General features: G+C 36.4%; 1 pseudogene; it reads left to right on the top strand.

Moving 5' to 3' along the window:
• Positions 1–1295: 1295 nt before the first annotated feature.
• On the top strand, positions 1296–22928 carry LOC141517975 (large ribosomal subunit protein uL10 pseudogene; annotated as a pseudogene).
• Positions 22929–24565: the final 1637 nt, after the last annotated feature.

Below are 24565 nucleotides of genomic sequence, written 5' to 3'. Positions count from 1 at the left end.
TCCTGAGAATATTGGAATTGATCTGCTGTGTCTGTCAGAATGAAACTTGTATCTGGCATCAGGGGATCTGAATTTCAATACAGACTCTCTTACTTATTCTTCTGTAATCTTGAGCAAACCCCTTCACCTCTCTGGCTCCCAGTTTTTACACACACACACACACATACACACAAATAAATATATACATCTACATATATATATAATTATACTTGTACAATGCTATGTAAATGAGTTATTACATGCTAAAATGAGGACATTGTATTAATTCTCTCTAAGCTTCATTCTTGCAGTTTTATGACCTGCTTCAAGAAGGTCCTTTCAGCTCCAAACTTATAAACTTTCAACAATCTTTGGGTTTCACTGACAGGTATGAAGTGATTGAACTTGCCAGTTGGATCTGGACAGAGAAAACATACCAGCCCCAAGTGAAACCCACTGAATTCTCCTTCCAAAAAGTTCAGCCTTTTAGGCAGGGCTCCTGCCCTGCTCAAATTCGACACTAATCCACCAGCACCTCTCCTTTGGTAATTATAGGCATAATGAGTCCATTTCCTTGTTCCAGGGCTCAAAATAAGTGAATTGGCATTGTTTTTTAGTGGAGGGAACTTTGAAAACTTTAGTGCAGGGTTTGAGCGAATGAATTTTTCATAAAAAATTAACTTTGCATTCAAAACTTTGTGTTAAAACCATCTGTTCCTATGGGGGAGGAAGGGGGGAGGCAGTGACAGATTTTCGTCAGCAAGCTGTTAAATTAACCCCCTTTTGCTGCTTGCAGCTTGTTTTATTCAAGCAGCCTTGATTAAGAACATAGGTTCGATTCTGCAAGAAACAAATTCCTCTGGGTCTTTAAGGAAAATCATTTTAAGGAGTCTTTCATGAGGAAGCCTTACTGGCTAACCGATACAACATGCTACCAGCGTGAATCACCCGATTCACAGTGACAAGAAAGCAGCTTGAAAAACTCATCCAGCCAAAATATTGGCAGGCACCAGTCATTGGGGCCAGATTCCATCTCCTTCTAAAAAACGTTTTCCGTTGCGATTACAAGTCCCTTTCAGGGGTGTGTCGGTATTTTGACTCTGTCCCTGCCTGCGGGGGCCCGCAGAATCCAAGAATTCTCGAAATTAGAGATGGAAAGGCCCTATCAGGTCACCTCGCCCCCCACCCCCACCCCCGGCATCTCCACTAAAAGACTGTTCCCTATAGTGTATCCTCCAGTGTTCTGACCAGTTGGGGTTTTTTTTAATTAACAACACATGTCATAAAAACATCTTCCAGACTCTGACAGCAACAACAGCAGGAAGAACATCAAGCGGATGGATTCCAGCCTAGCAGGGCAGCCTCTACAAGCTTAACTCTGCATCCGCAGGTAGAAAAATGCCTGGCTGTTCTTCCCTCCCCCTCCCCCCTCGCGCAGCCCCCCGCCCTTTCCCCAGGCCTAATTCCCAGGCTCGGTGCCGCGGCTTCCTTCAAGGACAGAACCCCATGCTAATTACTGTACATTTCCACTGTAAAGGGTGTCAGGGAAAAAGAAGAGGCAATTAATGCAGCCCGGGCCTGGCCCACAAAGGATTCATATATTCTGACTGCAGGCCAATCGCAGACTCGGCCCCCTTGAAAAGAGCCGTGATAGAAACTTAATTCCACTCCTTTCAGCTCCGTTCAGACTGTGAAATCCACACAATCGGGCCGTTCTCTTAAAAGGGAGGGAAAAGAAGGGCCCTAATGGAGAGTTGCCCCGTTTGCTGGGCCCGGAGCTGGGAGAGTTCACTTTGGGGACAAGGACTTCACACCATGTGCAAAGCCCCAAAGTCTGTTTGGCAACAATGTTTCTCATTAGACAGGGAGGCAGCTTCCCTCTGTCCTCTCCATGCTCCCTTTGATTGGATTACATCCCTCCCTCTCTCTTGAACATCTGCTCCCTCAGGTACTGCAAAAGAAGGGGGGTTAATGTTAAGGGGTAGCCAGTCAATACTGGCTCTTTCCTCCTTTTCCCGGGACCAAGGGACAACCTGTTAAAGTTCCTTTCTCCTTCAATTTTCTTCTCTAGAAACTGAAATAAATAAATAAATAAAAGTCCCAAATGAAGAGACTCAGGAGACCCGAGTCTCATCACTAGGCCCAGGTTAGTATAGCAAGTGAATCTTCCCAGAAGGCATCACTTATTTGAATCCACACTGCATATTTTCAATTGGTTGAAACCAAATACAGATTCTCAGAGTGAGAATGTGAATGTAGGAGGCCACTTTGGCAGATGGGGTGATGTGGGGGGGGGAAGTGGGAGAGGGATTCATTATTTGCACTAATTGGGATCTGGTTATAGTTCCAACTGGCACTAACTGTGTGACTTTGGGCAAGTCACTTAAGTTTTGTGTTTGTAAAATAAGAGGGAAATTCCAGCTCTTCTGGAAAGCAACTTATAAAACTTAGAAAATGAAAAGGCATGATGACCTATCATCTTGTATTGTAGTGTTATTATGATAGGCATATTGTGTTCCCCTCCAGATTATTTTGTACTTTTCTTATGAACGTGGCTTATCATGGCCAATATTCTTTAACTCAGTGATAACCCTGCCAGGGATATGCCTTAAAGAGGTCAGAGTACACATGTATAAAAATAATTACAGCAGCTTTTTTTAGTGTCAGAACTAGAAGCAAAGTGGGTGTCCATCACTTGGGGAATATCTAAACAAATTGTAGTATGTGGATGTAATGGAATATCATAAGAAATGGCCTATATAATGGGTTCAGGGAAAGCTGGGAAAAATCACTGGTAGATGTAAAAGTGAGAACAATTTATGCAAATTACCATAATCATTTAAAGGAATTCAACTTTAAAAGACTTCAAATTCTAATTCATGCAATAAACAGTCATGAATTTAGAATATAATATGAATCAGGTTTCCCACCTCTTGGTAGAGATGTGATAGACCAGAGGTATAAAATAATGTAGACTTTTATTAGACATGGCCAATGAGTTGATTTCTTTTACTTGATTATTGTTATTTGTTACAAGGGAAGGGTTCTGTTCCAACAGGGTAGATGGGAACTAGTGAAGGAAAAAGAAGAAAGAAAGAAAGAAAAAAGGAAAGGGAGGAGGGAAGAAAGGAGGGAAGTGAGGAAGAAAGAAAGAAAAATGCAAATAAACAAAAGAGCATCAATGAAATTTTTTAAATAGTACTCAGAAGAAAGTAAAGGAAATTCAGAAAGGGATAAAAGCAAGTAGGGCAATTTTAAATTTTACTATCTGGTTTAATAAGATGACATAACAAAACCTCAGTTTCATATACCACTTCCTTTTCCATTTTTCCTGTACTAAAATGTTTGTGTTTGTAAAATTCATAATAAAACTAAAATAAAATCAGGGAGCTAAACAGAGACTCTCTACACAACTGACTACTTATGATCCTTTGATTCCTTCTGACTTTCTTCTCCTAAATAACTAGAAAATGATTTCAAAAAATAATCAGAGCCATTTCTGGAGTTTCTAAGGTCTCCGGTCCATTTATATATGATAAACTACAAGCCAACAAGTTCTTCTAATTCCAGGATATTATCAGAAAATGATATTTCATCACTTTGAGGACTAGAATCTTTTTTTAGGAGTGTTTCCCTTATAGTCACTTGGAGATAACTTCATTAACCATCTAATAAACATTTATAAAATAAGTGCTTTCTGTATCCAAGATAGGGAATGTATTCCTACTGAATAAAAGAAGATTAAGGAGTGTCAGTTAATTATGACTCATCTTTATCCATTCTCCAGCATTGGTGAGACTTTCTTCTGAGGAGTCCCGATGAGTATTCTTTAGAACTTAAAAGAGATCACAGTTTGGTGCTACCACTCAAAGTAGCAACTTTCAGATCTCTTAAGCTCAGCTAAGGTGTCTAGTGGATTTTGGTACCAGGTATCATAGAATCTTATAATTCCAGAATTTAAAGAGTTTGAAGAGACTTGAAAGAGCAACAAGTGCACACCATAAATGACTAGGAATTGCTTCAACAACATTCCTAACAAACTATCATCCAGACCAGTGACAGGGAATTCATTGCCTTTGCAAAGTAGTCCATTCCACTTTAGGACTGCAGTAATTATTAAGAAGTTTTTCCTTATAATCAAACCAAAATGCTGTTTTTCTGCAATTTTCACCCATTGTGAAAATGTGAGAACTGGAAGCTTATTAATGATAAGCTTATGCAACATTTTAGTTTTAGAGTGAAAGAAACTGAGTTCCAAAGATGACTACAAAACTACACAAGTAAGTTTTTGAGTGGGGGCTTGGCATGCCTGAATTCTTCACTACATCTCTTTATCTCCCAACATATTTAAACACATATATCTAGGGGAGGCTAGGTGGCGTAGTGGATAAAGCACCGGCCCTGGAGTCAGGAGTACCTGGGTTCAAATCTGGTCTCAGACACTTAATAATCACCTAGCTGTGTGGCCTTGGGCAAGCCACTTAACCCCATTTGCCTTGCAAAAACCTAAAAAAACAAAAAACAAAAAAATCCCTACATATATCTGTACATTCAACTATTCACCGTCAACCCCTACCTACCACATAATCTCTATAACCTAATATGTGGCTCCAAAATTCTAGGGAAATAAAACACACTTTCAGTTACTCTTTGGTTTTATGTAATTGACTGGAAACAATTAAGTTTTGGTTTGGTTTCTAGCTCTTATAAAACTCAGAAAATGAAAAGGCATGATTACCCATTATCTTGTATTATACTGTTATTATGATAGCATATTGTTCCCCTCCAGATTATTTTGCACTTTTCTTCTATGTGGCTTATCATGGCCAAAGAATTCATCACCCAATGACCAACTCAACTGGAAATGGGTTTTCAGAATTTGTTTTGACTGGTCCTTTGGCATGGAGTAACTTCTATTTTGATGATTTGGTTAACAATATTTTCAGGCTAAAGTTGTTGGTTGATCTTTAACATAGAGGATGTCTTGGATAAAAATTGATAAGGAATTAATTCTTTCAATCAGCACGGGCTCTCAACACAATTCCTTATAGAAAAAACTGGGTAAGGAATACATTTTGTTACAACAAGGGCATCTAACTATTTCAAACATTGGTGACCCATAACATTAAACTTCTCCCTCTCTTTCTTTTCTTATTAACTTTTTTTTAGGATTTTTTTTTCAAGGCAAATGGGGTTAAGTGGCTTGCCCAAGGCCACACAGCTAGGTGATTATTAAGTGTCTGAGACCAGATTTGAACCCAGGTACTCCTGACTCCAGGGCCGGTGCTTTATCTACTAAGCCACCTAGCAGCCCCTTATTATGAACTCTTGCATGTGAAATTATTGATCTTTATTGTATTCAACTTTTTTCTTAATTAAGGAGGGAATGGCTACATTTCAGATTCAATGTGGTAGCTCTAATCCTTTGTAGCTTTGGGATCATTTACTTTTTAAGAGTCTTAGTATTCTCATCTATAAAAAGGGGCAACAATGACTGTAGCTAACATTTATACAGCACTTTAAGGATTTTAATTTAAGGATGCATTATCTTATTCACGCCAACTTTGTGAAGTAGAAGGTGCTACATTATCATTGCCTGCAACTGGCAGGTGAACAAAAGAAGGTTGCTGGAAGACTTGTTTGGAGTGGAATTTGAACCCAGATTATTCTGCCTCCAAGCCCATTACTCCCTCTACTAACCCATGCTGCTTCACCCGACCAGGCAGCCCTGACAGGGTTGTTATAAGGAAAATATTTTTTTTTTTAGTTTTGCAAGGCAATGGGGTTAAGTGGCTTGTCCAAGGCCACACAGCTAGGTAATTATTAAGTGTCTGAGGCCGAATTGGAACTCAAGTACTCCTGACTCCAGGGCCGGTGCTCTACCCACTGCTCCACTTAGCCGCCCCTATAAGGAAAATATTTTGTAAACTTTATAACCAAAAAAAAGGAATGTTGACTATTATTATGAAGGACTACTTATGGTGGGTAACAAAGAATTGACAGCACTCAAATACTCCCAAGACATGCAAAGATAAGATATAATTAGTAGAAGGGAGTAGTAAGAATTAAACAGGAAAACTGATAAAAATCAGTTCATCTCATAGACTTCTTTTTTTTGGTTCCATGTTATACATTGATCTCAGCTGAATGTGATGACAGAGAAATCATATCCTTAAGGAGGAAAAATAAAGTATGAGATAGTAAAATTATGTAATAATATAATGTTTTTCCCCCCAATTTAACAGTAATAGTCTTTGGTCTTTGTTGAAAGTCCATAATTCTTTCTCTGGATACAGATGGTATTCTCCATTGCAGATAGCCCAGAATTGTCCCTGATTGTTTCACTGAAGGGATGAGCAAGTCCATCAAGGTTGATCATCACCCCCATGTTGCTGTTAGCATTTACAATGTTTTTCTGGTTCTGCTCATCTCACTCAGCATCAGTTCATGCAAATCCTTCCAGGCTTCCCTGAATTCCCATCCCTCCTGATTTCTAATAGAACAATAGTTTTCCATGACCACAGTTTGTTAAGCCATTCCCTAACTGAAGGACATTCACTTAATTTCCAATTTTTTGCCACCACAAGCAGGGCTACTATACATATTTTTGTACAAGTGATGGTTTTACCCTTTTTCATAATCTCTTCAGGGTATAGACCCAGTAGTGGTATTGCTGGGTTGTATGCACCATTGACTTATTTTTTAAAGTTAGATCTGTAGTTTCCATGTTGAAGAGAACTATCTAATGAACAAACTCTCTCTGCAGATATGAAACTCTTTTGCAACATATATTCTTAGAGTTCCTTGAGGTACTGAGAGATTAAGGAACTTCCCAGAGTCCCACAGACTCACAGACTTTGAAATTTAATCATTTGAATATTTATCCTATTAAAAAACTATGAAGATTGACTCTTTTCTATTTGAACTTCATAAAGACCCTACATAGAGTATTACTATGCCCAAGGGGAAAAGATCTTTCTTTTCCCCCTACTTGTACTAGTGCTGGACTCATATTCAAGAGTTACCTGAGTTTCAATCTTATTTTTGACACTTAGTTTAGTGACCCCGGGCTAGTACCTTAATCTTTCTTCATCTCACTTCCCTTATCTCAAAAATGGGGAAAATTATTGTTGTGAAAATAAATCAAGTTAAGATAAGTAAAAGAATCTGTGAAATTTAAGAAGTCATATAAATGATTATTAGAATTAAACAATGAAATACAACCAGTTTTTATTAATTTATTACTGGTGAAAAGAGAACTCTGTGCTTATAATTGGGGGAAATATAAAGTTCTGACAGAGTATTATCCAAGTATACTAAAGAAGCACCAAACTTTGTAACCTTGAAGGGGCAAGAATGACAGATAAGTTTGGCAATTTGGTATATTCTGACCAATGCAAGAGATAGTGTTATCATCAGTCCTCTGGGACTATTGACTCCAGGGTCACCCATAAAATCAAGCAATTGGGCCAGATGATCTCTAACACCCTTTCCAGTTTAGCCATCTTCTGAGAATATGCCCCTCCTCTACAGTCCTTCTTTAGGACTGCATGGTAAGAACCATGCATATATGGGATGACTCATTTTAAGAAAACACTTTGTTTTCCCACTGAAAATGAAAACTGTGATATAGTAGAAAATATTTTGTATTAAGAAACTGCCGAATAAGATTTAAATCCTGGCTTTGCTAAATATTAATCTTGTGATTTTATATGTTATTTTTCTGAGTTGCAGTTTTCTTACCCATGAAGTAGATTTTGTTTTCCTCATAGTTTTTTTTTTCAGGATCACATGAGATAGGATATGTGAGAATGCAAAGTACTTACTATTTTTGTTGTTTTTATTTTACCCAACATATGGAACTATTCCCAGGAACTCCAGTAGACTTAGAAGGAAAGTGGACCATTTTTATTTTAACTGGAAAATCCCAAAATGCTTTTAAAGTTAGTGATGATACAGAGAATAATGGGAAGAAATATGAATTGATGCAAAAGGAATAGAATTCCCTGCTCTAATCATCTGACTTCCTTTTTCAATCATACAATAAGGGAAAGTGTGATACAGTGAAATTACTGACAGTTCTGGAGAAAGATATCCCATGTTCTAGTTCTGGCACTGCTAATCATTATCAGTGTAACCTTAGTCAAGGTGCCTTAATTCTATGGGTTCTATTTACTTATCAGTAAAATGGAGATATTAGACTCAATGACTCTAAAGTCCCTTCCTACTCTTAAATTCATGAAACAATGATCTCTGTGATATCATTTGTGCTGCTTCTTAGATGCCAATTGCTGTGTAGTTCATATGCTCTATGTTGTTTATTAATATTCACCATTTTCCTTTCTCATCCTTTAAGTGACCCTCAAATTTGAGTCTTTGAATGTTGGATTGTTCCATGATTTTTGGCATCTCTGGAAGTATGCTGAAGTTAAGAAGATTATATAGGTAGTAGAATGAGTAAGCTAGGTTACATGATGTCTGAAGTCTCTTCCATCTCTAAATCTTTGAAATGTTTTTAATAAAGCTGAGATTCTATTGACTCCAAATTCAATGCTTTAGTTACTATACCAGTTTTCAAGGCATGGAAACAACATGGAACCCAATAACTTCTGCTAGTAAAGCATGTGTTATAGAAATAAGCTAAACACAGAAAAACATTTTGACTATTTCTCCTCTAAAAAGTCTTAATGTCCTCCACATACCAGGTTTTTTTGGTGGTTTATTTTTAGAGACCTACATAAGGGATTTATTTTTAGTCTAATAGTCTGCTCTAAGTCTGATTTTCTAACAGACTTCTCTGCCAGAATTTGAAATGGCATCAAAACTTAGGATATGATTAACCTAAATCATACAGGTTTGTTTCTGCTATCTCCATTTGAGATAAAGTTCTTGAGAAAAAACTAGTGTGGAGAATAGTCCAGATGGTCAGTATTCAGAATCAACTAAGTGGTCAATGCAATTGATAATGCAACAACAGCAATAACAACAACACAGGTTAGCCCTCATGAAATTATTAATTCCAATCCTAGAATCAGAGATTTTTTTTTCAATCTTAAAGTGATGATTGAGATAATCCAGTCCAAGCCTACTAATTTTTCAGATAGGGAAGAAGAATCTCAGAAAAGTTAAGTAATGTCCCTGACTACTGCTTCCAGTCCATTTAGAACACAGATGCCAGAGGGATTTTTCTAAATTTTAAGTATGACTAGATCACCCTGTTCCCCTCCTCTCCCCACTCCCTATCAATAGATTGCAGAGCTTCCTGGTTGTCTCCAGGTTGTTGGCCATGTAAAGCTCTTCATATCTTGGCCTTTTTCTAGCTTCCACAATCTTTTGACATATCCCATTTGCTTCACACACTTTACGATCCAGTAACGCTGTTCTATTTGCTGTTTCTTATATAAAACACACCATGAACCAACACTAGCCTTTGTGCACTGACTGTTCTCTCTCCCTGGAATGCTCTGCCCCATCGTGTCCTTCTCTTAGAATTCTTGTCTTCTTTCCAGTCTCAACTCATATGTTGTTTTCTGCAGCAGTTTTTTCTCAGTATTCCCAACTGCTGGACACCTGAGCAGGGTAGAGAAAGACAAGGGGCAGCACATGCCAAGCAAATCAGTTCTCTGCTATCACCACTTTGATTCTCATCCCACTTGAGACCTTAATGAAACAGTCCAGGATTTGGAACCCAAGAGTCTTGGGGATATCAGTGCTTCCAGTCTAGTGCCCTCAGCCATCATCCTGGGAAGCAGTTCTGGAGAGATGCTTCCTGAACTGCAACTAATGAAGTCACGAAAAAGAAAGCTCCTGTAACTAGAGTCATTGGCATTGTGGAATGGTTCAAAAAAAACCTATTGATTTTACTTAGAAACTATTTGAACACAATTAAAAAATACTTTTTATACAAATAGAGTCAGATATAAACAACTGGAAAATATCAATTGCTCATGGTTAAGTTGACTAATATAATAAAAATGACAGTTCTACCTAAATTAAATTACTTACTCAAGGCTATATTTATCAAACTATCAAAAATCGTTATTTTTTTTAGGTTTTTGCAAGGCAAACGGGGTTACGTGGCTTGCCCAAGGCCACACAGCTAGGTAATTATTAAGTGTCTGAGACCAGATTTGAACCCAGGTACTCCTGACTCCAGGGCCGGTGCTTTATCCACTATGCCACCTAGCCTCCCCTCAAAAATTATTTTTACAAAGCTAGAAAAGATAGGGAAAAAATTCATCTGGAGGAACAAAAGCTCAAGAATATCAAGGGAATTAATGAAAAAAATGCAAAAGAAGGTGGCCTAACCTTATCAGTTCTAAAACTATATTATAAAGTGGCAGTTATCAAAACTGTCTGGTAGTGGCTTGATGAAGATATTTGTCCTGTTCTTGAACAAGATCATGATATCAGGGAGGTGATGCCATGACAAGCACATGAATTGGATTTGAGTGAGAGGAATGCAGTGCTAAGTCACCAGTTTCACTTTTCTCCTCCAGCCATCTGTGTCCAGTGACCCTATATGCATCAGAATGATGCATTGCCCCAGAAGAAAAGCAATCAGGGTTAAATGACTTGCCCAAGGTCACACATCTAACAATCTGAGGTTGGATTTGAACACAGATCCTCCAGACTTCAGGGTCAGCATTTTATCCAGAGAACCACCTAGCTGCCCTTAACTTGGCTTACAAATAGAGTGGTGGATCAGTGGAATAGATTAGGTACAAAAGAAACAGCAGTAAATGACTCTGGTAATCTAATGATGTTTGCTATGACAAACACATGAATTAAATTTGAGGGGGGGTGCTGTGCCAACTCAATAACCTCACTTTCTCCTTCAGAGCCATCTGATGTCCAATGACCAGATATGAATTAGGATGACTGGAGACATCCCTGAATGCAAGGTAATCAGGGCTAAGTGACCTGCCCAAGGTCACACAACTGTTAAATGGCAGTTGTCTGAGGCTGGATGCAAACTACCATCCTCCTGAATCCAAGGCCAGTGCTCTATCCACTGTAACAACTAGTTGCCCTTTATGATAATCGACTGTCTAATAAACTCAAAGTTTGTCACTTCTGGGATAAGAAGTCATTATTGAACAAAAAACTGCTGGGAAAATTGGAATATAGTATGGCAAAAATTAGGCATAGACCAACATATCACACACCATAGTAAGATAAGATTGAAATGGATACAAGATTTGCACACAAAGGGTGATAACATAGGCCAGTTATGATAACAAGGAATAGTCTATCTGTCCGATCTATGGAATGGGAGAAAGTTTATGACCAAAGAAGAGATAGAGAGCATAATTAATTGCAAAATGGATGTCTGATTACATTAAAAAGATTTTGCACAAATAAATCCAATGCAAAAGATTAGAAGGGATGCAGAAAAGATGATAAATGATTTTCACAGTTAATATTTCTGATAAAGGAAATTCTAAACTATATAGAAAACTAATTCAAATTTATAAGAATATAAGTCATTCTCCAAATGATAAATGGTCAAAGGATGTGGGCAGTTTTCAGATGAAGAAATTAGAGCTATAATGACATGAAGAAGTGCTCTAAAACATTTATGGTTTGAGCAATACAAATTAAAACAACTCTGAAGTACCACCTCATACCTATCAGATTTCCTGAAATGACTAAGGAAAATGCTCAGTATTGGAGAGGAAGTGGGAAAAATGGAACACTAATGCATTGTTGGTGGAGTTGTGATCTGATCCAACCTTTCCAGAAAGTAATTTGGAATTATGCCCAAAGAGCAATAAAACTGTGCATACCCTTTGATTCAGCAATACCACTACTAGGTATATATCCAAAGACATTAAAAAAAGGGGGAAAAACCTACATATACAAAAATATTTATAGCAGCTCTTTTTGTAGTGGCAAAGAATTGAAAATTGTGGGATTAATTGGGGAATGACTGAAAAAGCTTTGATATGTGGATGTTATGGAGTACTATTGTTCTGCAAGAAATCATGAGTGACTTCAAAAAAGCATGGAAAGACTTGCATTAATTGATGCTGAGTGAAATGAGCAGAAACAAGAGATCATTGTGCTTATTAACAGCAATATTGTGAGATTATCAACTATGAGGGATACAGTTCCTCTCAACAGTTCAATGACCAAGGACAACCTTGAGAGATTGTTAATGTGGATGCTATCCACATCCAGAGAAAAAAATGTAGATTTTGAATGCAGAGCAAACATTCTTTCCCAAGCTTTTTTCCCCTTAGCTCTCATTCTTCTTTCACATCATGACTAATATGGAAATATGTTAAATATATTGTACAACCTTTATCACATTGTTTGGTGCCAAGGGAAAGGGGGTTGGAAAGGAGACTGGGATAAAAAAAATATGGAACTCAAAACTTGCAAAAGGATAAATGATGAATTCCATTATCTTATTAAGATCAATGACTGTCTTACCTTTTAGTTTGTATTCCTAGTATTTAGCAAAGTACTTTCTATATAGTAACTGCTCAATAAATTCTTTCTCTAGTCACTTGTCCATTCATTCAGTCATTGATACATTCATTTAAAGTTAGCTCTAGCCAATATTTTGGGGTTTTAATAATTTATTTTATTAAATTACCATCACAAAGAAAACTGCTATAAGCATTTTAGAACATATCCCTTTTTCCTAAATACCTTGGCAAACAGGTTTATATTTTTCTTAGTTGAATTGATATACTCCAGAGTTAGAAGGGAATCTAGAGGTTAAACAAGAGCAGAAGAGAAAGCTAAGACCCAAGGTCTGCTGGAAGTAGACAAAACAAGTTTTCTCACCTTAAATCCATAGTTCTTTCCACTCCACCCCATATTACTTGATGTTCTTGAATCATTTCTAGGTGAAAGACTGAGTTTTTGACCACACCCAGTAGTTACACCATGGCTGGCAATGCAGGGTCTTGTCAAAATATTATGATGCACTGTCATTAACAAGTCTTAATTCTCTGAGTCATCCAGCACTGGGCTTTGGACTTTTAGTTGTCATAATATTGCTAGGAATGATAGTAGGTGAAGAAGACTAATTGCTCTACATGTAATGTTTGAAGTGGCAAGATGTTTTTCAGTTGACTCAAATCCTTAAGAAGGAGTGAGACATACTATGGTATAATGTCCATAAACATCATCCCTGAGCAGGGAAACCAAGTTGTCTCTGGATTCACCATGGAGAAATGAAAAGAACACTGTGCTTAGAGTCATGAAATGCATTTTGTTCTGGTGTAGCCATTTATTAATCATGTGACCTTCAGTGAGGCACTTCTCAACCTTAGTTTTTTTTTATCTTGAAATAATTGGATTATGTTGATTTCTAAGGTCTCATCATCATGCCCCTATATCAATGGTATTTTTATTTCCCTTCCAATTCTGATATTCAATATTCTATATTGTAAGTTTGCTGCTAGCTTTGGTAGTGGCTGTTATGAAGTCCTTTCTAACTCTGTCATTCCTTCTAAGACTGCATTTAAACTTGGTGAGATACCCTGGTCTAACCACTACTCTTTTGTTGCAATTTGGATGGTATGGAAGGGCTAACTTCCATTGGGGTTTGGGTGAGCCTGAGAAAATTTATCACTATGAGTACTGATACATCACTAAATTGCCTATTTGCAGTGAGAAAGATAAGATGGATAGTAAAATTTACTCCATATTATGGACCAGATTAAACAGGGTTGTTGACAATCATAATATTACGCTCTTGGGTATGTCATTTCACTTGTGTGAATCTCAATTTCCATCTCTGAGGAATAAATGGGACTAATAAAATTTATAAAACTTAACTGGCCAAGGTTATTCTTGCAAAGCATTTTATGTAACAAAATTCAATCCAACCTATACTTATTAAACACTTTCTATATACAAAATATGGTCTCAGTGCTGGGGATTCAAAGATAGAAATGAAAAAAGTCCTTATACTCAAGGAACTTATATTCTATTAAGGGACTGAGTCGGGGGGCAATGAGAAGCAACTGAATGAGTTGTGAATTTAAACTCACAAGATCAATGTTTTTATTCTACTTCTGTTATTAACTATCAATATGAGGAATACAATGGAAAAATCCCTGGTTTTGAAAGAAGACCTTGATGGAATCCTGCTTCTGCCACTGACTATTTGTGTGACATTAGATAAATCATTTAACTATCCTGGAGCTCATCTGTAAAAAAAGGATGTTGAAACTTTTTTTTAAAAAACTTCATTTTATTGTTTTATTTTGTTGTGTTTTCTTTTGCAACACGGGTGATATGGAAATATATTTTATACAACCTAATATATAATCAACACCAAATTGCTTATCTTATCAGTAGGAGATGGGGAGGGTGTTGTGTTTCTAAATGCCTTCCGGTTTTATATCTATGCTTTTAGGTATATAAATAAGTATATACATGCTTTATAACTTGAAGGAGAAATTAATTCCTTGGTTCTGGTTCAGAGTTTGGGGAAGCTGTCACAATATAATTGGTACTTGAACTGAAGCTAGAAAGAAATCAGGATATTGATAAATGGAACTGAGGAACAATTGAATCACAGGCATGGGGAATATCTTGTGCAAAGATACAAAAGTTAAAGACAGCATGCTGAGTTCAGAAGACAGTCTATCTGCTATTGTGGTTGAGATGTAAAGTGTGTGAAGGGAAAAAATGTGGAATAAAGCTGGAAGGGTCAATTGGAGCCAGGAATGGAGAACTTGAAATAAGAGACTATGGGATTTGAGAGGCAGCTGGCTGGATGGTGTCATGGATAAAGCACTATACCTGAAGTCAGGAAGATCAAACATTTACTAGTTGTGGGATCTTGGACAAATCATTTATGTTTCAGTTTCCTCAACAGTAAAATGGGGACAATAATAGCACTACTTCCTAGGATTGCTGTGAATCTCAAATGAGATAAAATGTCTTTAAAATTATCTTTAATTATTTACTTAACTATTTCAATTTAATTTATTAATATAAATTTATATTTGTATAAATATGTTTATATATTATTTATATATGATGTTATCAATTTATATATAATGAATACAATAAATATAAATATATCATTATATTTATGTAAGAATAACTTAATTTAAAATATTTATTCAAATATTTTTAATTTATTTGAATATTAAAATAAAATAATTTTTAAATATTTATTTAAATAGTAATGTTTATTTATTTATCTAAATATTTTCTAATACATTTAAGACAGTTTTAAGAGTCAATTTTTAAAATATCGAGTTCCAAATTCTCATCCTTTTCCCCACCCTCCCCATGTTGCAAAAGAAAACACAACAAAATAAAACAATAAAATTAAGTTTTAAAAAAGTTTCAATCTATATTTAGAGTTCATCAGTTCTGCCTCTGGATATAAAGAGCATTTTTCATTGTGGGTCCCTTGGAATTGTCCTGAATTGTTGTCTTGAGCAGAATAGTTAAGTCTTTCCTAGTTGATAATCACAACAGTATTGTTGTGTACAAGGTTATCTTGCATCTGCTCACTTCACTTTTTTGCATTGTTATGTAAAAACAATTCTAACATTCATTTAAAAATTTGAGTTGCAAATTTTATTCCCTGCTCTCTCCCAACTCCAGTCCTTGAGAAAACAAGAATTTGCTATAGATTATACATGGTCAATCATAAAAAATATGCCTCCATATTGATCATTTTGCAAAAGAAAATAAACAAAAACATCTAAGAAAAATTAAGTTTTCAAAAAGTATGCTTTGATTTGCATTCAGATTCCACTAGTTTTTTCTCTTATCATAAGTCCTTTCGATTTGTCTTCCATCATTGTGTTGCTGAGAATAGGTAAGTTATTTATAGTTAATCTTCATATAATATTGCATTACTATGTCCTCCTGGGTTTGTTTACTTCACCTTGCATTATTAGTTCATGTAAGTCTTTCCAGGTTTTTGGGAAATCATCCTTCTTGTCATTTCTTAGAGAACAATGGTTTTCCATTACAAATCATAAGCCACAACTTGTTCAACCATTCCCCAAATGATGGGCATTGCCTTGATTTCTAATTCTTTTGCCATCATAAAAAGAATCTCCAAAAATATTTTTGTATATTTAGGCCCTTTTTCTTTTTCTAGGATCTCTTTGGAATTCAGACTAGTAGTAATATTGCTGGGTGAAAGGGTATGTAAAGTTTTATAGCCCTTTGGGCAAAGTACCAAATTGTTCTCCAGAATGTTTGAATCAGTTCACAACTCCACCAACAATGTATTAGTGTCTCAATTTTTTGACATTCCCCACTAGCAATTATCATTTTTGTTTTGTAACATGTTAACCAATAAAAAGTATGAGTTGGCATGTCAAAGTTGAACTCTAATCAGTATTGAATTAGAGCATTTTTACATGACTTTTGAGAGCTTTGATTTCTTCTGAAAGATGCCTGTTCATTTCATGTGACCATTTATTAACTAGGGAAGAACTCTTATTTTCATAAGTTTGACTTACGGGTTCCTAACATTTGAGAAATGAATTCTTTATCAGAGAAATTTCTTGCAAAAATTTGAGATAATATTTTAAAAACCACTTCATATGGTGCCTAGACATAGTAGGAGCTTAATAAATGCTTTTTTAAAAAATTTTTTACTTTTTTGCCTTTGCCTTGTTCTTTATTTCATTTCTCCTTTCTCGTAGTAGAGTCTCAATAAAAATTATTGAGGAGAAGAAAAAAATTTGTCTTATCTATGTGAAGCATGATGTGGAGAGAGGAGAGACTTGAGGGTAGGAAAACAAACAGGAGGATACTAAAATGATGAAGATGGTATTCTATCATGGCCATTTGTTTGTAGAGGAAAATAATATGAGAGATGTTAAATGCATAATTTATAGAATTTGGCAGGTGATTGAATAAAGGGAGTGAAAAAGAGAGCACTAAAGGATAATTCTAAGGTTACAGATCTGGTAAACTGAGTCTTTTTTTTCTTCTTTTTTTAAGGGCTTTTTTTTTTTGCAAGGCAAATGGGGTGAAGTGGCTTGCCCAAGGCCACACAGCTAGGTAATTATTAAGTGTCTCAGACCGGATTTGAACCCAGGTACTTCTGACTCCAGGGCCAGTGCTTTATCCACTGTGCCACCTAGCCGCCCCTTTTTCTTCTTTTTTCCTCAAGGTAATGGAGTTAGGAGACTTGCCCAAGGTCACACAGCTAGGCAATTATTAAGTGTCTGAGGTCAAATTTGAACTCAGGTACTCCTGACTCCAGGGCTGATGCTCTATCCACTGCACCACCTAGTTGCCTGTGGTGGGGTTTTTTTCCCCCAATAGAAAGATGGAACATTGGAGGAGAGAAGGTTTAGTGGAGAAGATATAAGTTCTGCTTTGGACCCATGAGATTTCAATGAGATATCTAGGTGAGGATATCTATTAGGTACTGAGAGATGTGGGCAATATGGAACTAACATTCAGGAGAAAGATTCAGTCTGGATAGATAAACTAGGAAACTTTTTGTTTCGGAATGATACTTGAATTCATGAAAATTTGACCAATAAATATAAAGACCAATAAAGATCATTAACAGGGGATAAAAGAGACTAGGGCAGAGTCTTGAGGATAGCCATCATTATTGAGATGTGAAATGCAGGGTGACACAGTGACAGGGATATTCTCTAAAGATAACTTAGGTAACTTTTGAGAGAGCAGTTTCAGTAGTATGGTGAAGCCCGGAGACTATATGTTGAGCCAGACAGTATTGAGAAGTAGAAATGTGAGTTTTATTATCAGCATTACTTTGAATTCCACAGGGGGGCTGGCTATACTGTTATATAAGGATGGAGGAATTGAAAATGTTTAGTCTAGAGAAAGAGAAGACATGGGAGCAACATGATAGCTGTCTTTTAGTATTAGGAGTGTCATGTGGAATAAGAATAAGGCTTGTTTTGCTTTACCCTAAAGACTAAAACTAGAATCAATGTGTAGAGATTAAAGAAAGATTTCAGCCCACTATTTATATGTTAGAAAAAATCCAGCCATTCCTGGCATTCAATTATCCCAAGGTGTAGTGGATGGTTTCTTATTGGAAATGTTGTAGAAGGAATTCCAATGTGGGTATGAGGCGGGCTAGTTGCCCTCTGAGGTGCCTCCTCACTCTCAGAATCTGTGCTATAATAACTATACTTGGTTGGCAGAGTTATGATGAGGATCAAAGGAGATGATAAGTGGATAGATTTTGCATGCTTCAAAGTTCTATAGCTAGTTGGTGATTATCACCGGGCAAGGCAAATATCCTTCTCCACAGGCCAGCTTTCTCCTATGTAAGCAAAAGTGAAAACCACTTATATTGAAAACCCATTACCAAAATATTAAAAAAAATCAGACCACAGAACAAAGGTTAAAGAATCTCCGTTCCAGGGGAAGCTAGATGGCACAGTGGACAGAGCATCAACCCTGGAGTGAGGAGGACTTGAGTTCAAATCCTTCCTCAGACACATAATAATTATCTAGTCATGTGACCTTGGGTAGATCACTTAACCCCATTGCCTTGCAAAAATGAAAAACAAAAAGAAACAAAAAAGTATCTGTGGTCCAATGGGGAAAAGTACTGATATGTGAGACTTCTACAGTTTATCTCTTTCATTTCTGAATCCCAAGGAATATTATACACACACGATATTTCCATGCATGCATATACATCATATAACATGAATAACACGCATGTTATTCAGACACATTTGCATTACAATATACATGTGGTACATATTATGCAATGACATAACACTCAAATGTGTGAACATGTACATAAACACATCACATGTATATGATATAAGTGCATATATGTGCATTATAGCACAACATATGCACATATGTTTGTGCACATATATGCATACACAAAAGATCCATGGATATATAAAATGTATGCATGCATTATACACATGAAACACTCCCATGAATATAGACACATCACACAACATGAATATCATGTGTGTAAAATTTCATGATACATGAATTTATGCATGCACATAATTATATGCAACATTATATGCAAAATACATACACATGTATTTGTATGCACAACATAACACACCATCACATGCATGTATAATGTAGACAAAAGTATATGTATACTATCTATACAAAGATACATATATGTATTAAATACATATGCATATGCATATATATATATATATATATATATATATACCTGTATATATCCCTATATCTCTATACAAATACATGTATACCTATATATAAGCATAAGCATACAGGTGATGCGCACATGCACACATACCTGTTTCTGTCCTAAGTCCACTTTAACATTGAATTCACTAAGGAAGTTTATGTACTTTCTCCAGTCCCATAACATTTTTGCCCTGGGGTCATCTCCAATATATCCCAGAAGAAATCTGAGTCTAATTTGCTATTGGTTTCCCAGAAACAAGAGTTCAGATCTGTGTTGCTGTTTAGTAACTGTGTAACCTTGGGAAAGTCAGTTCCTTCTTCTAGACTTCAATTTCCTTCTCTATAATATGAAGGGGGGGGGGTAGTTACTCTAAGCCTTCAGGTGGGGAGATGGGCATCTGGCAGAAAGAAGCCATGTCTTTCCCCACATGGAGAACTACAGTAATTTTTACCCTCTTTCACCTCCAGAAAAGAAAGACCATGAATTGTTTTCTTACCCCCCTTACTATTATGTTCAGTTCTTACTCAATAGTCAGAAATGCAACATGCCTTTTTGTCATACATCATCATTTTCTAGAAACATGTTATCCAGATTTCTTCATGTTGTCTGGTAAGAGGCTCTAAGGCCTAGTTTCCCATTGGCCAATTGCTTATTATATATTCAAGGTCCTTTTCAGGTCTAGATCCTTTGATGGTAAAATCTTGGCACAAGAAGAAATTCATTAAATTGTGTGGTCTTCATAATTAAGAACCTGGATTTATTTGTATCTTCTTCTTATGCTTAGAGAAACCACAAAAACTAAAAATAGGATTTTGATGGTAACTTATAGAGGAGTAAACTCAAGCAATTTTATATGATATAAACATTTGCAATGGAGTATTTGAGTAAAAAATACCCTTTATAACTATTTTTTGCTAATACTATTTTTGGTAATCAACAAACAATAAACACAGGAGGAACTTGTATCCTTTTCATTTTTTTAATTTTTAAATTTATTTATTTACTTCGAATTTTACAATTTTTCCCTTAATCTTGCTTTCCTCCTCCCACCCCCCACAGAAGACAGTCTGTTAATCTTTACAATTGTTTCTATGGTATACACTGGTCTAAGTTGAATGTGATGAGAGAGAAATCATATCCTTAAAGAGAAAAAATAAAGTATAAGAGATAGCAAAATTACATAATAACATAACTTTTTAAAAATTAAAAGTAATAGTCTTCGGTCTTTGTTTAAATTTCACAATTTTTTTCTCTGGATACAGATGGTATTCTCCATCGCATATACCCCAGAATTGTGCTTGATTGTTGTACTGATGGAATGAGCAAGTCTATTAAGGTTGCTCATCACCACCATGTTGCTATTAGAGTGTACAGTGTTTTTCTGGTTCTGCTTATTTCACTCAGCATCAATTTATGCAAATCCTTCCAGGCTTCTGTGAATTCCCATCCCTCCTGGTTTCTAATAGAACAATAGTGTTCCATAACATACATATACCACAATTTGTCCAGGCATTCCCCAAATGATAGACATTTAGTCAATTTCCAATTCTTTGCCACCACAAACAGGGCTGCTATGAATTTTTTTTGGACAAATGATGTTTTTACCCTTTTCATAATATAGACCCAGTAGTGGTATTGCTGGATCAAAGGGTATGCACATTTTTATTGCCCTTTGGGTGTAATTCCGAATTACTCTCCAGAAAGGTTGGATGAGTTAACAGCTCCACCAACAATGTATTAGTGTCCCAGATTTCTCACATCCCTTCTAACATTGATCACTGTCCTTTCTGGTCATATTGGCCAATCTGAACAGTGTGAGGTGGTACCTCAGAGATGCTTTAATTTGCATTTCTCTAATAAGTAGTGATTTAGAGCAGTTTTTCATATGACTATGGATAGCTTTGATTTCTCCATTTGTAAATTGCCATACAGTTGGGTAAAATAATTCCAAATCATTACTTTAATTTTCCCCTCATTGGCGATGAATTCACATTTTTTCATTTATGATATTAGCAATTTTATTTTCTTCTTTCTCTTTTTAATCAAATTAACCAGAGGTTTATCAATTTTATTTTTTACATAAAGTCAACTCTTGGTTTATTTATTAGTTCAATAATTTTCTTATTTTGATTTTATTAATTTCTCCTTTAATTTTTAGAATTTCTAATTTGATATTTAATTGGGGTTTTTAAATTTGTCCTTTCTCTAGTTTTTTTTTTTTAGTTGATTTCCTCTTTCTCTAATTTGTTCATGTGCTCATTTAAAGATATAACATATCCCCTGACAGCTGCCCTGGTTGTATCCCATAAATTTTGGTATGTTGCTTCACTATTGTCATTATCTAGGATGAAATCATTAATAATTTCTATAATTTGTTGTTTGATCCACTCATTCTTTAAAATGAGGTTATTTAGTTTCCAATTAGTTTTGGGTCTATCCCTGGCCCAATATTGTATGTGATTTTTTTATTGCATTATGATCTATGAAAGATGTATTCACTATTTCTGCCTTTCTGCAATTGATTATTAGGTTTTTATGCCCTAGTACATGGTCAATTTTTGCGTAAGTGCCATGTACTACAGAAAAAACAAAGTACATTCCTTTTTATCCCCATTCAATTTCCTTCATAGGTCTATCATGTCTAGGTTTTCTAACAATCTATTAACTTTCTCCTTGTTTATTTTATGGTTAGATTCATCTAAATCTGAGAGTGGGCTCTCTCTCCAGGTGTCCTCATGTGAGTGACATCATCTTTAAAACCCAAGTGGCAATTCCTGAAGCACCTTCGAGATGCCCAGGGAAGACAGGGCTACCCGGAAATCCAATTATTTCCTCAAGATCATCCAATTTTTGGATGATTATCCAAAATTCTTCATTGTTGGAGCAGACAATGTGGGCTCCAAGCAGATGCAGCAGATCCGGATGTCCCTCTGTGGGAAGGCTGTACTGCTGATGGGGGAAAAAAAAAACCACTAGGATGCACAAAGCCATTCGCGGACATCTGGAGAATAACCCTTCCCTGGAGAAACTGCTGCCTCATATCCATGGAAATGTGGGCTTTGTGTTTGCCAAGGAAGATCTGACTGAGATTAGGGATATACCTCTGGCCAATAAGGTGCCAGCTGGTGCCATTGCCCCATGTGATGTCACAGTGCCAGCCCAGAACACTGGTCTGGGTCCTGAGAAGACTTCCTTCTTCTAGGCTTTGGGTATCACCACCAAGATTTCCAGGGGCAACATCGAAATTTTGAGTGATGTGCAGCTGATTAAGACTGGAGACAAAGTGGGCGCCAGCGAGGCCACCTTGTTGAACATGCTGAATAACTCCCCATTCTTCTTTGGGCTGATCATTCAGCAGGTGTTTGACAATGGCAGCATCTATAACCCTGAAGTGCTGGACATCACGGAGGAGACCTTGCACCTTCACTTCTTAGAGGGTGTTCATAACGTTGCCAGTGTCTGTCTGCAGACTGGCTACCCAACTGTTGCATCAGTGCCCCACTCTGTCATCAATGGGTACAAGCCGGTCTTGGATGTAGCTGTGGAGACTGAGTACAGTTTCCCACTTGCTGAAAAGAACAGTTTCTACACTAACATTACAAAGATAAGTCAATTTAAAAGGCATAAGACTGATTAATACAACGATCAGCCATATTTCCAGGAAACTATGCTGATGCATGTAACATGTCTCCCACAAAAAACCATTGAACTCAGGGTGCAAGATACAAATTTTTGGATGTGGATAATGTGGGAATATGTATTCCTTGATTATGCATTTGCTTTTTTCTCTTTATTCATTTTCAATGAGGGAGTGGATAGAAAAGAAAATACATGATTGTTAAGTGAAAAATTGAATAAAATTTAAAACAGAAAAGAGGAAGTAGTTAATTGAATCAGTAGTTACTGATAATCTCCTCCATACTTTGTCAGAACTCATCTGGTTTATTTTGTTCAGTTCATAGCTTAAGACTTTTGATAATCTAGAGAGTGTCCAGAGAAGAGCAACTAGGAAGACAAAAGACCTTAAGCCCATGTCATATGAGTTCTTCTGTAGGATTTAAAGATATTTAAGTTAGAGAAGATCAGTGAGGGGAATGCTAGCTGATTTCAATTGATGGACTGTCATATGGAGGAAGTGTTAGGAGTATTCTATATGACTACAGTGGGTAGAGATGTGAGCAATGCATTGAAGTTACTGAAGGCCAATTGAGGCTTGCTATCAGTAAAAGAAACTTCTCAAGAGGGAGAGTTATTCACAAGTGTCATGGGGTGAAAGACTCTTCCTCCATGGAGGTTTTTTTTAAGTTTTTGCAAGGCAAATGGGGTTAAGTGACTTGCCCAAGGCCACACAGCCAGGTAATTATTATTAAATGTCTGAGACCAGATTTGAACCCAGGTACTCCTGACTCCAGGGCCAGTGCTTTATCCATTGCGACACCTAGCTGCCCTCCATGGAGGTTTTTAAGCTAAAGTTGTATGTTTGCTTGTTACATGTCATATTTGATATTCCTTTTAGGTATGGATTGAATTTGAATGCTCTGAGGTATTTTATTACACTTTAATTCTGTAACTGGTTTTATCTTTATAGTCTTCTCTTTTGGAGGAAATAATATCTTGCAAGATCACTTCCTTTTATAAGCTTTTCTTTTCTTTTTGAAATCTCAAAAATCAGTCCTAAATTCTGATTCTTCTGAGACTGGGGAATATTTTTTTTTTCTTGACCATTACAGCAATGCCTGGAATGTCTTTAATTATAATCGCCTCTAGTGCAAATTCCAACCCTTCTTACACCTTCTTATCCTCTATGATTCTTGGCCTTGTCTTTTGTAAATGTGCCATCAAAGGTCCACCTAATGCGCCAGAGGTCTTTCCTTGATTCTTTTAATATATTGTGAGTTCCAGTGTAGGTCTAGAGTTGCACAAGGCAGTCACACAAATTTCAGTGAAACCACCCCACTGTTTAAAGCTTCTCATGCCAATGTTAAGAATCCTGTTGTGAGTCAACATTTTCACACATAACTCAAACCTGTGATCACATATGGTTTGGAGGATCAGTTAAAGCTGAAGTCAACAGGACTAGAGCCAGACATCACATGCACCATTTGCCACAAGCAAATACAAGAGGAAGTTCATTAAATTGTGTGTGCCTCTTTATAATTAAGAAAAAAAGAGACCATGGCATGGTATGGCATAGCATGGAAAAAGCACTTGAATTGGAATTGGGGGAAGTTGAATTAAAACCCTGCTCTACCACTTGATGTGTGCATCATAAGAGTAAAGTCATTTCATTTCTCTTGGCTCCTACCTTTGAAAAGAGGGGATTGGTCTAGATAAGATAGATAAGATTGTCTAAGATAACTTCTAGTTTTAAAGCCTATACATTTGTGTTCTTCTATCTATTCATCCTTCTTTGCATTTATGTATCCATCTACCCTAGCCTGTCTTCCCTCCTTCCCTCCA

The sequence above is a fragment of the Macrotis lagotis genome, chromosome 1, assembly GCF_037893015.1.
Source record: "Macrotis lagotis isolate mMagLag1 chromosome 1, bilby.v1.9.chrom.fasta, whole genome shotgun sequence".
Lineage (NCBI taxonomy): Eukaryota > Metazoa > Chordata > Mammalia > Peramelemorphia > Peramelidae > Macrotis > Macrotis lagotis.
This window is presented reverse-complemented; position numbering and strand designations above follow the sequence as displayed.